At 37.5% G+C, this 15,784-nt stretch overlaps 1 pseudogene; it reads left to right on the forward strand.

Moving 5' to 3' along the window:
* The window catches only part of LOC114688834, a 55,831-nt pseudogene that overhangs the window by 30,584 nt on the left and 9,463 nt on the right, over positions 1-15,784 (forward strand).

The raw sequence follows: 15,784 nt of genomic DNA on the forward strand, positions 1-15,784 counted from the left end.
GTCGTTTTGATGTCTAATTTCTTGAGTTCCTTATATATTCTGGATATCAGTCCTCTGTCACCTGTGGGGTTGGTGAAGATCTTTTCCCAATCTGTAGGCTGTCACTTTGCCTTGTTGACTGTATCCTTTGCTCTACAAAAGCTTCTCAGTTTCAAGAGGTCCCAGTGATTGATTGTTTCTCTCAGTGTCTGTGCTACTGGTGTTATATTTAGGAAGTGATCTCCTATGCCAATGCATTCAAGACTATTTCCTACTTTCTCTTCTAGCAGGTTCAGAGTAGCTGGATTTATGTTGAGGTCCTTGATCAACTTGGACTTAGGTTTTGTGCACGGTGACAGATATGGAACTATTTGCAGCCTTCTACATGTTGATATCCAGTTATGCCAGCACCATTTGTTGAAGATGCTTTCTTTTTTCCATTGATCACTTTTGGCTTCTTTGTCAAAAATTATATGTTCATAGGTGAGTGGGTTAATGTCAGGATCTTCAATTGGATTCCATTGGTACACATGCCGGTTTTTATGCTAAGACCTAGCTGTTTTTATTACTGTAGCTCTATAGTAGAACTTGAAGTCAGGGATTGTGATGCCTCCAGAGGTTGTTTTATTGTACAGGATTCTTTTGGCTATCCTGGGGTTTTTTTGTTTTTCCATATGAAGTTGAGTATTTTTCTTTCCAGGTCTGTGAAGAATTGTGTTGGTATTTTGATGAGGATTGCATTGAATCTGTAGATTGCTTTTGGTAAAATTGCCATTTTTACTATGTTGGTCCTGCCTATCCATGAGCATGGAAGATCTTTCAATTTTCTGACATCTTCTTCAATTTCTTTTTTCAGGGACTTAAAGTTCTTGTCATATAGGTCCTTCACTTGCATGGGTAGTGTTACCCCAAGGTATTTTATGTCATTTGTGGCTATTGTAAAGGGTGATGCATCTCTGATTTCCTTCTCACATTCTTTGTCCATTGTATATAGGAGGGCTACTGATTTTTTTGAGTTGATCTTGTATCCTGCTATGTTGCTGAAGGTGTTTATAAGCTTTATCAGTTCCTGGGTGGAATCTTTGGAGTCACTCAAGCATACTATCATTTTATCTGCAAATAGGGAAAGCTTGACTTCTTCCTTTCCAATTTGTATCCACTTAATCTCCTTATGTTGTCTTATTGCTCTGGCTAGAACTTCATGTACTATTTTGAATAAGTATGGGGAGAGTGTACAGCCTGGCCTCGTTCCTGATTTTAGTGGAATTGCTTTGAATTTCTCTCCATTTAATTTGATGTTGGCTGTTGGCTTGCTGTAAATTGCCTTTATTATGTTTAGGTATGTTCCCTGTATTCCTGATCGCTCCAAGACTTTTATCATGAAGGGGTGTTGGATTTTGTCAAATGCCTTTTTTGCATCTAGTGAGATGATCTTGTGTTTTTTTTCTTTGAGTTTGTTTATATGGTGTATTACATAGACAGACTTTCGTATGTTGAACCACCCTTGCATCCCTGGGATGAAGCCTACTTGATCATGGTGGATAATTGTTCTGATGTGTTCTTGGAGTCTGTTTGCCAGTATTTTATTGAGTATTTTTGCATCAATGTTCATGAGGGAGATTGGTATGTAGTTTTCTTTGTTGTATCCTTGTTTGGTTTGGGAATCAGGGTTACTGTAGCCTCATAGAAGGAGTTTGGTAATGTCCCTTCTGTTTCTCTTATGTGGAACAATTTAGAGAGTATTGGTATTAACTCTTCTTTGAAGATCTGGTAGAGTTCTGAGCTGAAACCATCTGGTCCTGGGCTTTTTTTGGTTGGGAGAATTTTAATGACTGTTTCTATTTCCTTAGGTCTTATTGGACTATTTAAATAGTTCATCTGGTCTTGATTTAACCTAGGTATGTGGTACCTATCCAGAAAATTGTCCATTTCTTTTACGTTGTCCAGTTTCGTGAAGTAGAGGTTTTTGAAATATGACCTGATAATTCTCTGGATTTCCTCAATTATCTGTTGTTATGTCCCCCTTTTCATTTCTGAGTTTGTTTATTTGGATTTTCTCTCTCTGTTTTTTTTTTTTTAGTTTAGATAAGGGCTTGTCTATCTTGTTGATTTTCTCAAAGAACCAACTCTTTGTTTCATTAATTTTTTGTATTATTCTCTTAGTTTCTATTTTATTAATTTCACCTCTCACTTTGATAATTTCCTGGCATCTATTCTTCCTGGGAGACTTTGCTTCTTCTTGTTCTAGAGCTTTCAGGTGTGCTGTTAAGTCACTAGTGTGGGATTTTAATATGGAAAAAATTATTGTCTTTTAACTTGTTTCTCCCTTTAAAATATCTTAATGTCTTACAAATTCTGCTTAGAACAGTAGACGTCCAAGGGAATTTTAAAAAAGCTACCTACTTGTCTCATATTCCAAAATTGGAATTAAAAGAGAGAGGTTGTGGGCAATCAAACTCCAGAGGAAAAAAAATTTTAGCCTCTTTCTCTGGCCAGAGCCACACCAGGCTTGAGCCACGGACTCAGTAACATCAAAAGCAGTCCAGCCACTTGCAGCTCTGTCCTCTTGCAGCTCTGGCTGTGTCCAGCTAACCTTACCTCACCATGCAACAGCTTCCAGAGTGTGTGCAACTTCCTGTTTTCCAGCACCTTTATTACCTTGCTGTTCTGTCCCCTCATTGGCTCTTAGCTTAGCTGCCTCACTTCCTTGTCACTGCCTGTCTGTTCAGACCTCCAGGACTCTGTGACTGGTAGTGGGAAAAAGGCATGTGTCACAATGCCTAGTTCTGTTCCCTAGTATGGCCTTTAACACAGAGAGACCCTGCCTGCCAAGCGATCAGATTAAAACATGTGCTACCACTGCCTGACTTTTGTCTTTACTTAAAATGGTTTGCTATTTCCTCTGATCTGCAGCCAAACTTTATTTGTTAACATAGAAATAAAATAATACTACATTTCAACACAATAAAATATTGCCACATCCAGCTTATTATGTCATTCAAACTTCACAGCACAAGACATTTGATTCAGTATTTGGGTCTGGTTTTGAATACCATCCAGTTCTGGATAGTCCTTCTATTGACTACAAAGGATTATTTTTAGGTCTCTGTCCATAATAACCATCCTACCCTCTTACAGAACACCAAATGAAAACATCCAGTTTCCATTAGCCTTAACTTTTTCCATGGATGAAGTCAATAGGAACCCTGAACTTTTACCTAATATGTCATTAGTATTTCAGTTGGCTGAAGGTGGTTGTAAGACTGTGTCAAAATTATACAGTCTCATGCTTTTAACTGAAGAAAATCAAGATATTTACCCTAATTATGAGTGTAATGAAGAGCCTACTTGTATAGTGGTGCTTACAGGACCACATTGGGAAACATCTGCTCTGGTTGGGACATTGCTGGACGCCTACAGATCTCAACAGGTGAGGTTTTTTTTTTTTTTTTTTTTTTTTTTTTTTTTTTTTTTTTGTATTTCAAGACAGGGTTTCCCTATGTAGCTTTGTGCATTTCCTGGAACTCACTTGGTAGTCCAGGATGGACTCGAACTCACAGAGATCTGCCTGTCCCTTCCTCCTGAGCGCTGGGATTAAAGGCGTGAGCCACCAGCACCCTGCCACCACCACTTCCTGGCAACAGGTGAGCTTTTGTGTTGTGGGTTTGCCAGAAACTGTGACTCTGTTGGAACAATACCAAGATGCTAAGAAGAGTGTGTGGAATTATGCTAAACATTGTGGTTCAAGAGTACTATTCAGAGAATTGATGTGGCTTCATTTCCTTTTTGAAGTTGAGATGAGGGAAAAATCATAGGTAAGAAATTTTTTAGAACTCTTTGCTGAAAGTGTGTTTACAAGTTCTTAGAAGTGCATGCTACCTCATAATGCTCCCTGTGTCCTAGATCCTTCAGCTTACCTATGGACCTTTCCATCCTATCCTGAGTGATCATGAAAAATTTCTCTATCTATATCAGATGGCCCCCAAGGACACAGCTCTACCCCTGGCAATGGTCTCTTTGATGCTTCACTTCAACTGGAACTGGATAGGAGTGGCCATCTCTGACAATGACCAGGGTACCCAATTTCTCTCACATTTGAGAACTGAGATGGAGAAAAATACAGTCTGCTTTGCCTTTGTAAGCATGATCCCAGCCAACTTCCATTTGTACATGTCAAGACATGAAGTGTATTATAACCAAATCATAACATCATCTGCAAATGTAGTTATCATTTATGGTGACATAGACAGTACTCTAGCTGTGAGCTTTTGAAAGTGGGAGTCTCTAGGTATACACAGGAATATTTCTGACCACATCACAGTGGGATGTCACTACAAGTACGAGAGACTGCACAGTTGGCTCATCCCATGGGACACTATCTTTTACACACCATCATCCTGAGATTTCTGGTTTTGAAACCTTTGTTCAGACATTAAACCCTCTGAAATACACAGATAAATACCTTGCAAGGCTCGGATGGATGAACTTTAACTGTGAGGTCCCAGCTTCCAAGTGTAAGACACTGAAGAATTGTTCATCCAATGCCTCATTACAATTTCTAATAGGACAGACTATTGACATGATGTCATAGTGATGACAGTTATGACATATATAATGCTGTGTATACTGCAGTCCATGCTGCCCATGAGATTCTTCTTCAACATGTGTATAATGGGAATGAACACCATGGTAACTGCTTGAAGGTAGTGTTTTTTCTATTAGATAAAATTATGTGCCATCAATATAGCCTTTAAGAGTCTGTCAGATGCTCCAATTTACTGGATTAGCAAATATTTAATCAAAATAGGAATATTTTGAAATTATTTCCTCGTAACAAATTAAATCTAGAGTCTGATATAAATATTAATGTCAAAGCAATGGAGTGGAGTATAGAATTTATCAAGGAATATCAGTAACATAATTACAGAACACCTGATTATCATTTCACTTTTTCTCTTACTGGAAATATAACAGTCCTTCCTAATTAATCCTCCCCATGATAAGAAGATGAGCCCTTGTTCATCTATTTCAAACATGTGGTAATCAGTGTATGAGATGGTTTTCACAAGTGTTCTCAACTGATTCTGCCCTAGTGTAGGCTCAGGGACCTTGTTTAGCACACTGTGAGTAATTACCCATGAATTACTGTGTAACAGTGGTGCTCTTATGTATTTCTGGACATACATGTATCCATGTTTGTGAATGAATTGTTCTCACTGTGTATGGGAGAATGATTCTTTTTTTTCTGTGTATCTGTGTGTATATCTGCATTGCTGCGTATATCGTATATATCTGTCTATCTGAATATCTATCTGAGGAATTGAGCAAAAATTTATCTCATGTCAATGTCTTTGTGTATGTGTGTTTGATTTATGTATATTTTCCTGTGTGTTTTTCAGTTCAGCTGCATGTCACTACTGCGTGTTTTGTGTATCTGCTTGCACATATGAATATCTGTTTTTCTCTGTGTGTGTGTCAATCTTTTATTGTGAGTATAAATTTGTATATGTCAATGTTTCTCAGTATGGGTGTTTCAATATGTGTATGACTCCCCATGTATATTTGTTTATAAATATGTGGATTTGTTGTGAGCCTCTGTATTTTCCATATTTCTGTTTCTGTGTGTCTGTTTGGGTTAGTATAACTGTCTGTTTCTGACTGTATTTTGATGTGTGTGTCTGACATATATACATGTATGCATATTGTATTTATCTGTATTATGTATGTAAGTCTATATGGATGTGAGTCTATGTATCTCTGTGTATGTGTGTGTGTGTGTGCATTTTTCTTAACAAATTTTTGTGTCTGCATGTATATCGGGGTTGCTGTTTGGTAGTTTCCTATGAAAGACATTAAATTCTAGGAATGTTATGAAACTTTTATTTATTCACTTGCTTTTATTCCTCTTATTATATTTCTCTCATGGACACCTTCAATAATATTGCCCTTAAGATGAAATCAGTATATGCTTTCTGACTTCAAGGAAGGGCACATACAATATAGAATGCTGCCTCTCTTTCAGCTGCACTCCTTTCTGAGGAAGACTCATTTCACTAATCCTGTTGGAGAAAAAGTGAATATGAGCCAGAGAGAAAACCTACAGGCAGAGTATGACATTTTCCAGATTTGGAATTTCCCAAATGGATTTGAACTCAAGGTGAAGATAGGAGAGTTTAACCCATATTTTCCACATGGTCAACAGCTCCATTTATATGAAGACGTGATAGATTGGGTCACAGGAAGTACACAGGTGGGTTTGACCTATTTGTTATTATTTCTGTCATACAGCAGTTACACTGTCAAGTGGGTCCATTTGTGCTGCCTTGTAACTGATGCACTGAAATAGACTGTCACATTAAGAAGCATTTTCCAGCCTCTCTCTTCATGTTTTTTTTTTCTTTTCAGTTCTTGATCTGACATTTTGTTAATTCTTTGAGGTTCTCAGACATGCTTACCATGCATAGAGTGATTTTTCAATCATTCCAGAACATGTTTCTTGTTTTTATTCCAAAAAGAAAATTAATAGTTACCACTGTTCTATATTATTTTCAGTAAAATGTGCAATATCCTCTTGATACCATTCTGATTACTACACAGTGCTTATCCTTTTTTCCTGCTGAATCTTTGACATAGATGCTGAAAGACTGAAGGTAAATGTAAGGAGGAGTAAAGTAAACACATGCAAACCATTAATTATTTTTGAATAATTTGTTTTAAGCCTTTGTACCAACAGGTCCTAAATTGCCAACATTGCTTACTAAATATTAAGGTAACATTTTCATGGCCCATTTAGATACCCTATGAATTATAATTTTGTTTGTCTTTCGTTCCTCCTTTCTTCACTTCTTTCTTTCTTTCTTTCTTTCTTTCTTTCTTTCTTTCTTTCTTCCTTCCTTCCTTCCTTCCTTTCTTTCTTTCCCTCTGTTTCTCTCCTTTGTTCCTATTTTTCTGTTAAATGTGCATGGATGTCTTATCTGCATATATACTCTGCAACACTGGTATGCCCGGTGCATATGGATGCCAAAACAATGGCTTGAATCTCTGGGTTGTAGAGACAGTGAATGGCCACCCAGTGGGTGCTGAAAGTCAAACTTGAACCCTATATATGAGCAGTAATTGTTATAGACAGTTGAGCCAATTCTCCAGCCATGAAGCACGTTTTGTAAAAAAAAAAAAAAAAAAAAAAAAAAAAATTACTAAATAGAGCAAAATTCCTTGGTTCCAATAACTCTTTACAGATCTCTCAAACAAACAAGGGTATGCCTATTTTCCTCATCTGTGTGGGGAGGAGGTATTATTGGTAGTAAAAGAAATGGCTTTGGAAGTTCATAAATGATGTATACTTCTATGAACCTAAGGTATATTATAGGAATGAATTCTGATGTGGGTGGTTTTAAGGTATGCAATTTAAACTTTCTGACAGCTCTCATTGGTCCTAGAGGTGAGTGAGTCTGTCATACCCAGAAGGCTCCCTGAGCCAAAGACACAACAAGCACAAAGTGGACAAACAGCAACTTGCTAAGACACAGGCACCTCTTATACCCATTAGAGGAAGATATGGGCAGACATCAAGGCAGAGGTACATACAACAACATAAAGAGCAATACAGCATCACCAGACATAGCCCTCCTCCAACAGCAAGGCCTGAACATCACAAGGTAGAAGAAGCAGAAGAACGCAACATTAAGAATAGCATCATGAAGATGCTAGAGGCTTTTCAAGAAAAAAATGAAGAATGGAATTGAGGAAGAGCCTAAAAAAAGTGGAGGAAATCAATAAAAATTGAGAAAAAGAAATAAAAAATTGGAAGAATTCTGTAAAGTAAAAGATTAAAAGACAAATAAAAAATTGGAAGAAAACAATAAAGCCTTAAAGAAAATCATGGAAAAGCAATTAAACAGGTGAGGGAAACAGTTCAAGACCTGAAAAGGGAAATATAAACAATGAGGAAGACACAAACAGAAGGAATGCTGGAAATAGAAAATCTGAGTAAAGGAACAGCAAAAACAGATGCAAGCATAACCAAGAAAATACAAGAGATGGAAAAGAGAATCTCTGGTGTAGAGGATACAATAGAGGAAACAGATTCATCAGTCAAAGAAAATACCAAAGCCAAAAAGACATAACACAAAATGTTCAAGATATCTGGGACACCATGTAAAGAACAAGCCTACAAATAATAGGGATAGAGGAAGGAGAAGAATATACACAACTCAAAGTCACAGAAAATATATACAACATGATCATAGAAGCAAACGTTCCCAACTTAAGAGGAAATGCTTATGAAGATACAAGAAGCCTATAAGAACCCCAAACAGAATAGACTCCCTAAAATAGTCTCTTTGCCACATAATAATGAAAAGCTAAATGTAGAGGATAAAGAAAGAATATTAAGAGCAGCAAAGGAAAAAGACCAAGTGACTTATAAAGACAAACCCATCAGAATAACACCCAATTTCTCAATGGAGACTTTGAAAGCCAGAAGGACCTGGACAGATGCAATGCAGACACTAAGAGACCATGGATGCCAGCCTAGCCTAAAATATTCAGCAAAACTTTCAATCATCATAGACAGAGTGAACAAGACATTCCAAGAGAAAACCAGATTTAAACAATACCTATCCAGCACTACAGAAAGCACTAGCAGTAAAATTCCTACCTAAGGAAAACAGATGCACCCCAAAAACACAGGCAATAGATAACCTCATAACAGTTAATTCAAAGAAGAGAAGAACACACAAAGTACCCCCAAAAAATTAACAGGAATGAACAATCACTGGTCATTAATATCCCTTAATATCAATGGATTTAATTCACTTATAAAAAGACACAGGCTAAAAGAATGGATAGGAAAGCAGGACCCATCTTTCTCCTGCATACAGGAACACACCTCAATTACAAGATAGACACTAGCTCAGAATAAAAGGCTGGGAAAAGTCTTTCCAATCAAATGTTCTTAAGAAGCAAGCTGTGTAGCCATTCTAATATCCAGCAAAATAGATTTCAAACTAAAATCAATCAAAATAGATCAAGAAAGGAATTACATCCTCATCACAAGAAAGAACCACCAAGATGAACTTTCAATTCTGAACATTTATGCCCAAAAACAAGGGCACCCACATATGTAAAAGAAACATTACTGAAGCTTAAATAACACATAAAACCCCACACATTAATAGTGGGAGTCTTCAACACCTGACTACTGGACACATCTGCCAAATCAAAATTTAACAGAGAAATAAGGGACATAGCTGTTGTTATGAATCAAATGGACTTAATCAATATCTACTGAAAATTTCATCCTAACAAAAAAGAATATATCTTCTTCTCAGAACCCCTTGGAACCTTCACTAAAATCAACCACAAAGCAAATCTCAACAGATACAAAACAATTGGAATACCCTTCAGTGTTCTATCAGACCACCATGGTTTAAAGTTAGATTTCAACAACAAAAATTACAGAAAGCCTACAATCTCATGGAAACTGAATAATGCTCAACTGATTTACCAATGGGTCAAGGAAGAAACAGAGAAAGAAATTAAAGACTTCCTGGAGATCAATGAAAATGATTATATTACATACCCAAACTTATGAGACATATGAAAGCAGTGCTAAGAGAAAAATTCATAGCACTAAATTCCCACATGAAGAAGTTGGAGAAATCTCACACTAGTAACTTAACAGAACACCTGAAACCTCTAGAAGAAGAAGAACCAAAGTCACCCAGGAGGAATAGATGCCAGGAAATAATCAAATTGAGAGCTGAAATCAATAAAATAGAAATAATGAGAATAATCAATCAAACAAAGAGTTGGTTCTTTGAGAAAAAGAACAAGACAGACAAGCCTTTATCCAAACTAACCAAAAGGCAGACAGAGAGAGAGCATTGAAATTAGCAAAGTCAGAAATGAAAAAGTAGACATAACAACAAACACTGAGGAAATCCAGAGAATCATCAGGTCATACTTCAAAAACCTGTACTCCACAAAACTGGAAAATCTAAAAGAAATGGACAATTTTCTGTATAGGTACTACATGCCTAAATCAAATCAACACCAGCTAAACTATTTAAATAAACCAACAACCCCTAAAGAAATAGAAACATTCATTAAGTCTCTCAACAAAAAAAATCCCAGGAACAAATGTTTTCAGGACAGAATTCAACCAGATCTTCAAAGAAGAGATAATACCAATACTCTTTAAATTGTTCCACACAATTGCAACAGAAGGAACACTGCCAAACTCCTTCTATGAGGCTACGATTACCATGATTCCAAAGCAAAACAAAGGTGCAAGAGAAAGAGAACTACAGATCAATGTCCCTCACAAACATTGATGCAATAGTACTCAATAACATATTGGCAAACATACTCCAAGAACACATCGAAGCAAGTATTCACCGTGATTAAGTAGGCTTCATTCCCAGAGATTCAAGGGTGGTCCAAGATATGAAAACTTGTCAATGTAATACACCATATAAACTAACTGAAAGAGAAAAACCAGATGATCATCTCACTAGATGCAGAAAAGGCCTTTGACATAATGCAACACCCCTTCATGATAAAGGTCTTGGAGCAATCAGGAATGCAGGGAACATAGCTAAAGGCATGGTGGCACACGCCTTTAGTCCCAGCAGTCGGTAGGCAGAGGCAGGTGGATCTCTGTGAGTTCAAGGGCAGCCTGGGCTACCAAGTGAGTTCCATAAAAAGGTGCAAAGCTACACAGAGAAACCCTGTCTCAAAAAACCAAAAAAAATAGATATAAATTAGGAAGGAAGAAGTCACGCTTTCACTATTTGCAGATGACATTATAGTATACATAAGTGACCCCAAAAAATTCGACCAAGGAATTCATACAGCTTATAAACACCTTCAGTAATGTAGAATGATAAAAGATTAACTAAAAAAATCAGTAGTCCTACTATATACAAATGACAAATGGACTGAAAAAGAAATCAGAGAAACATCTCCCTTTACAATTTCCACAAATGACATAAAATACCTTGGTGTTACTCTAAATAAGCAAGCATAGGGCCTGTATGAAAAGAATTTTAAGTTTCGAAGAAAGAAATTGAAGAAGATGTCAGAAAATGGAAAGCTCTCCTTGCTCATGGATAGGAAGGATTAACAGTAAAAATGGCAATCTTACCAAAAACAATCTACAGATTCAATGCAATCCCCATCAAAATCCCAACACATTTCATAACAGACATGGAAAGAAAAATACTCAACTTCATATGGAAAAACAAAAAATCCAGAACAACTGAAAGAATCCTGTACAATAAAACAACCTCTGGAGGCATCATGATCCCTGACTTCAAGCTCTACTATAGAGCTGCAGTTATAAAAACAGCTTGATACTGGCATAAAAAGTGACATGTGGACTAATGGAATCCAACTGCAGACCCTGCTATTAATCTGCACACCTATGAACATATGATTTATGACAAAGAAGTCAAACTGTACAATGGACAAAAGAAAGCATCTTCAATAAATGGTGCTGGCATAACTGGATGTCAAAATGACTGCAGGTAGATCCATATCTATCTCCGTGGACAAAACTTAAGTCAAGTGGATCAAAGACCTCAACATTAATCCAGCTACTCTAAACCTGATAGAAAAGAAAGTAGGAATTAATCTTGAATTCATTTGCATCAGAGGTCACTTCCTAAATATAACACCAGTAGCACAGACACTGAGAGCAACAATTAATAAATGGGACCTCTTGAAACTGAGAAGCTTTTGTAGGGCAAAGGACACAGTCAATAAGACAAAACGACAGAGTACAAAATGGGAAAAGATCTTCTCTGACAGAGAGTTGATATCCAGAATATATAAAGAAGTCAAAAATGTAGACATCAAAATACCCAAGAGTCCAATTAAAAAATGGGCTATAGATCTAAACAGAGAATTCTCAACAGAAGAATCTCAAATGGCTGAAAGACATTTAAGGAATTGCTCAACACCTTTAATCATGAGGGAAATGCAAGTCAAAATGACTCTGAGATACCATCTTACACCTGTCAGAATGACTTATATCAGAAATACTGAAGACAGCTTCTTTTGGAGAGGATGTGGAGCAAGGGGAATACATCTACACTGTTGGTGGGAATGCAAGCTTGTAGAGACACTTTGGAAATCAATATGGTGCTTTCTTAGAAAATTGGGAATCAACCTCCCTCTATATCAACCTCCTAGCTATACCACTCTTGGCCATATACCCAAGGAATATTCAAACATACCACAAGGACACATGCTCAACTATGTTCATAGCAGCATTATTTGTAATAGCCAGAACCTGGAAACAACCTAGATGCACATCAACTGAAGAATGGATAAATAAAATGTGGTACATATACACAATGTTATAATACTCAGCAGAGAAAAACAATGACATCATGAGGTTTGCCGGCAAATGGATGGAACTAGAAAATATCATGCTGAGTGAGGTAACCCAGACTGAGAAAGACAAACATGGTATGTACTCACTCATAAGTGGATACAAGATGTAAAGCAAAGAATAACCAGACTGCAACTCACAACTCCAGGGAGGCTACCTAGTAAAGAGGACCCTAAGAAAGACACAGGGATCACCCAGTGACAGAGAAATGGAAGAGATCTACAGGAACAAACTGGACATGGGGGGAAGTAATGGAGGGCAAGGGAGGGGGAAAGTGAGATTAGGGGAACGGGAGGTCCCAGCTGGATCAGGAACAGAGTGGGAGAACAAGGAAAGAGATATGATGATAAATGAAGACCCCATGGGAATAGGAAGAAGCAGTGTGCTAGAGAGGTCCCCAGAAATCCCCAAAGATACCTCCACTATAGACTACGGGCAATGGGAAAGAAAGTGCCTGAGATTCTGATGATGGGATGGCTGCACACCCTGGCTGTCATGATAGAACTCTCATCCAGTGACTGGTGGAAGCAGATGTAGAGATCCACAGCTAATCCCCAGGTGGGGCTTCAGGAGTTCAACCTGCGAGAGAGAGTAGGGATGATATGAGCAAGGGATATTGAGATCATGTTTGGAAAAAGCACAAGGAAAAATAGACAAACTAGGGGCAACACATGAACTGTGAACCAATAGCTGAGGAGCCCCCATGGAACTGGACCAGGCTCTCTGAATAAGTGAGACAGTTGATGAGCTTGAACTGTTTAGGACCCCTCCCCTGCCCCGAAGTGGGACTGGGACCTGTCCTTGATGCATGAGTTGGCTTTTTGGAATCTAGGGCCTATTTTGAGACACTTTGCTCAGACTTGGTGTAGGTAGGAGGTGACTGGACCTGCCTAAATTGAATCTACCCAGCTGGGATGAATCCCTAGGGCAGACCTTGCCTTGGAGGAGGTGGGAATGGGGGGTTGATTTGGGGGGTATATTGGGAGATGGGAGAAGGGAAGTCCAGGGTATCCCTGACTGAAAGTCAAATTTAATTAATTATAAAATGAAAATATTTATAAAAAAACAATTACAGCACTTGGGAGACAGAGCCAGGCAGATATCTGTGAGTTCGAAGCCACGCTGGGCTACAGAAAGAATTCCAAAGAAGGCGCAAGCTACACAGAGAAACCCTGTCTTGAAAAAACAATAAAACAATATAAATAAAATAAAACAAAATAAAATAAATAAAATATAAAAATTAAAAAAAACTTCCTTATACTCGGGATTTGCTATCCCCAGATTCTAGTCTTGGGGCCTCAGGGCTCCAGGGCCAGCCCATCTGGTATGTTCAGGGACCTGGAGCTGTGGTAGCATTTAATGCCCTTGCAACCTGCTGTGCCTCCTGCACTGACTCCCTACATTTCCAGCGTCCCAGCCAGGGACTAGGCACTGATGGAACCATGGTGATGTTCACTCTGGCCAGGCTGCTGCATTTCCAGGAAACCAAATACGAAAGGTGAGCAGTTGAGCTGGGGGGTGGTAGACAGGGGTCAGGGCGCAGTTGCAGTCATAGCCTTAAACATAAGTATGTTCAATGACATACTGAAAAAAAGAATTCAAAGAATGATAATAACTGTGTTCCAGAATGCCAAACAGGACACAAATCACCTTCAGGACAATGCAATGTGATCAAAAAACTTCCATGCACTAAAGAACTGAGAGAACAGATGACAGATGCATTCCTAAATGTACAAAATTATGAAAAAGTCAAACTAAAATATGCAAAGGAAATAAAATAAATCCAAAATATCTAAGTAAAACTTTTCTCTAGAGGAATAATTAAAGTTGAAGACAAGTTGTCAACCTTGAAGACCAGGCAGAATAATTATAAAATTGAAACTGTCACAGAGATAAAAATTAGGACAAATGAAATATATGTAGGACCAGGGGGATGGCATTAAACAATCAAATTTACAAACAATGGGCAGAAGAGAAGAAGAAGGACTCACAATGACATCAACAGTATATCCAGTAAAATACGATGGGAACTTTCCAAAATATAGTGAGACAGGTGGCCATCTTGAGGCAGGGCATTTAATATCAGAAAAGAACCTTCCTGTCACATATCTTAATTAAAATTTGATTTATACATATAAAAGAAGGAAATTAACGGTTGCAGAGAGGGAAACTCATTTCATAGAAAGGCCCCTTCTAGTTAACATCAGATTCCTTCATGAACTTTCTTAAAAGGGGAGAGTAACAGTGATGCAATCCATGCAGTTATAGATGTTACTGTATCCAACAAATTTATTTATAGTCAAAGGATGCTGTGAGTCTCTTCAGGGGTATAAACTTAAGTGAGTCTGGAATTTATCAAAACCGAAAATGGAGGGCACACTTGAGAGATATTTTCACTTAGTTGGAAGTAGGAAGATCAATTTGTTACTCAGATCTTTGAGATAGGGAGATAGGCCTTATATTCTGTGATAGTGGTACATACCTTTAATCTGAGCACTGGAGAGGCAGAGGCAGTGGAATCTTTGTGTTCTAGGCCAGCCTCTTTAACAGAGGGAGCTCCAGGACAGCCAGGGCTACAAGGAGAAACCATGTCTCTAAAACAAAACCCCCCCAAAAAAGAAGAAGTCTTTCCTGTAGTTGACATCTTTTAACCTGGGAAAAGACTCATCTTTTATCTGGATCTTAAGTTGGAAAGACACAGCTTTGAATTACATCATTTGATTTTGAAAATCCCACTCTGTGTTGGAAGCCTATATAAAGACATTTGAAAAAGAAACTTGTCCCCTTTGCTTTCTCTTGATAGCAAGTCCATTTCTTCACTGGCATTAGAACCTACATCTATGGTATTTAAGTGTTTTCTGAAGATCAGCTGACACATTCCATATCATAGATTGAGAAGTTTCTTCATTTTTGGATTGTCATTTATACCTAGTGATAACTAGATTAGCTAGATTGCATCCTAGCAGACATTCTAATAAATTGTGTGAATCCATATATATGTATATGTGAGAGAGAAAGTCAGAGAAACAGAGTGAAGGTGTCAGAGAGACAGAAAGATTCATTTTGTAACTTCTTTAAGAACCCTAACAAATACAAAGACAGAACAATGTTCCATGATATACATGAATTTTAGGAATTCATAACCACTCTAACATTTCTATAAAATACACTTGAAGAACTACTACATACTGAAAAGTAAGATAAATATGAGTGGTCAAGGAAGAGAAAGAAAATAAGCATTACAACACCAGATTGAAAAACAAATGTTATCAAAATGTACCAAATATTGCAATAACAAAAATGGACAACAATTAGCAAATAATTATAATATAAAATCAATGTCAATCTTCACATTCTCTAATCATAATACATGAACAAAAAGATTGTTTTGTCAAACCAACAATC

This window comes from Peromyscus leucopus, chromosome 1 (assembly GCF_004664715.2).
Source record: "Peromyscus leucopus breed LL Stock chromosome 1, UCI_PerLeu_2.1, whole genome shotgun sequence".
Classification (NCBI taxonomy): Eukaryota; Metazoa; Chordata; class Mammalia; order Rodentia; family Cricetidae; genus Peromyscus; species Peromyscus leucopus.